Raw genomic sequence first — 2,680 nt, 5'->3', positions numbered from 1 at the left:
TAACTGCCCTAACACTTCTAACTGTCACAAACTGACACCATGCAGTAATCAAAAAAAAAAAAAAAATACTGCTTGGTGTCAGGCTCGGTTCACACTGGGGCGACTTGTCAGGCGACCTAGTCGCCTGACAAGTCGCCTCCCGTTCTGTGCTATGGAACCGTTCTAATCGGAGCGACGCAAGTCGCTCCGACTTAGAAAAAGGTTCCTGTATTACTTTGGGGGCGACTTGGGGCGACTTGCATAGACTTCTATGCAGAAGTCGTCTCGCAAGTCGCCCCGGCAGTCGTTTGCAGGTCGCCTCGCTGAGGCGACCTGCAAGTCGTGCCGCCGATGTGTGAACCGAGCCTCAGTGTGACGGGGGGGGGTGATCGGGGGGGGGGGATCGGGGGTGTAAAGTGTGCCTGGCATGTTCTACTGTGTGTGTGTGTTGTGCACTCACATCTCTTCTCTCCTCGGCGCCGGAACGGAAACTGCCGAGCCGAGGAGAGATGACATCACATCCTCTGCTTCTGTGTACTACACAGAAGCAGGGGATGATTGTCATTGGCTGGGAGCGATCGCGAGGGGGGGGCCACGATCGGATGGCCTCCCCCTCATCTCTAAACGCTCCCAGACCAAAGCCGACTGCCGCTGGCACGGGGGGGGGGAACCGATCGGACCCCCCGCCCGCGGGAGGCAGATCACGTATGGGTACATGATTCTGCCTCCAAAACCATGTTCTAGGGAAGAGAGGTCACTACATTGTCTTGATGTGGTGAGAGCAGTCAAGAGCAATCACGGGTCACAGAGGTCCCTCCCCTCTTTTGGGATTTGTGTATATTGCTCTGCTACAAACTGAGGTACTCCTAGTAGAAGGAGGGGTTATATAGGGAGTGAACTTCCTGTCTTGGGTGTGCCAGTGTCCATCACCTGAAGGTGCCTATATACCCATATAGTTAATACTATGGCTCTGTGTCCCGTGATGTACTCCAAGAAAAGGATTTTACAGGTAAGCTGTTATAAAAATCCTATTTTTATTATTTCTAGTGTCTATGTGGAATTTTCGAATAAATATTTAATCAATTTTGAGTAATGCCTGCTGTTTCTCGTTTCCTTGGAAATCCCTTTTTCTTTTTCTATAAATCTCTGGTAAGAGTCCAATTTATTGTGGTGGTGGCGACATATTCACGTGGTGGAGGAATTTGGATTCATTTATATCTACAACTTCACGAAGTCAGACTTTTTGATTACTATGGTCCATCTGAGAGACTGACATAGTTACATAGTTACATATAGTTACATAGTAGGCGAGGTTGAAAAAAAGACACAAGTCCATCAAGTCCAACCTATGTGTGATTATGTGTCAGTATTACATTGTATATCCCTGTATGTTGCGGCTATTCAGGTGCTTATCTAAAAGTTTCTTGAAGCTATCGATGCCCCCCCGCTGAGACCACCGCCTGTGGAAGGGAATTCCACATCCTTGCCGCTCTTACAGCAAAGAACCCTCTACATAGTTTAAGGTTAAACCTCTTTTCTTCTAATTTTAATAAGTGGCCATGAGTCTTGTTAAACTCTCTTCTGCGATGAGCTTCGTGTTCGAGTCGAACCCATGTTCGACTCGAACATCGGCTGTTCGATCGTTCGCCGAATTGCGAACGATATGGGCCGTTCGCGCCAAATTCGTGTGGCGCGTCACGGCCCATAATTCACTGCGGCATTGCAGTGCATTGCTTGCTGATGATTGGCCAAGCATGCACTATGACCCGCATGCTTGGCCAATCACAGCGCCGCCTTAACAGAGAGCCATAATTGGCCAAAGCCAAGGAGGCTTTGGCCAATTATGGCTCAGGGGATTTAGTACACGCCCCACACTATATAAGGCCGCCTGCACGGCGGCCCTGTGCAGTGTGTTCCGGTGTGCTTAGAGAGAGAGAGAGACAGTGTCATTTCATTTGAGTTAGCTAGATTAGGCAGGACAGTCAGTCAGTTAGCTGCACTTAAAGTGTATTGTGTATATATATGCATCCCAGGTGTTGCATATATATATATATATATATACACTGTATTCAGTTTAGCTAGATCCGTTCCTGTTATCTTCTAGACTATTTACATTTAGTGCAGTGCGTCCTGCTCACAGTGTTCAGCTAGATCCGTTCCTGTTATATTCCTACTGACAGGCAGGCTTGTCTTGTTACAGTATTTTGAAGAAAATTACTGGTGTTCTTTTGATCCTATTAGTACCACAGTCAGGCAGCTAGACTATTTACATTTAGTGCAGTGCGTCCTGCTCACAGTGTTCAGCTAGATCCGTTCCTGTTATCTTCTTACTGACAGGCAGGCTTGTCTTGTTACAGTATTTTAAAGAAAATTACTGGTGTTCTTTTGATCCTATTAGTACCACAGTCAGGCAGCTAGACTATTTACAGTTAGTGCAGTGCGTCCTGCCCACAGTGTTCTGCTAAACCTACAAGTAAGTGGGGTGCGTCCTGCTCACAGTGTTCAGCTAAACCTACAAGTTAGTGGGGTGCGTCCACCTCACAGTGTTCAGCTAAACCTACAAGCTAGTGGGGTGCGTGCTGCTCACAGTGTTCAGCTAGATCCGTTTCTGTTATCTTCTTACTAACAGGTAGGCTTGTCTTGTTACAGTAAATACAGCTACCTGAAGAAAATTGCTGGTGTTCTTTTGATCCTATTAGTA

This window comes from Aquarana catesbeiana, linkage group LG11 (assembly GCF_042186555.1).
Source record: "Aquarana catesbeiana isolate 2022-GZ linkage group LG11, ASM4218655v1, whole genome shotgun sequence".
Classification (NCBI taxonomy): Eukaryota; Metazoa; Chordata; class Amphibia; order Anura; family Ranidae; genus Aquarana; species Aquarana catesbeiana.
The sequence above is the reverse complement of the archived record's forward strand: the minus strand, read 5'-3'. Positions refer to the sequence as shown.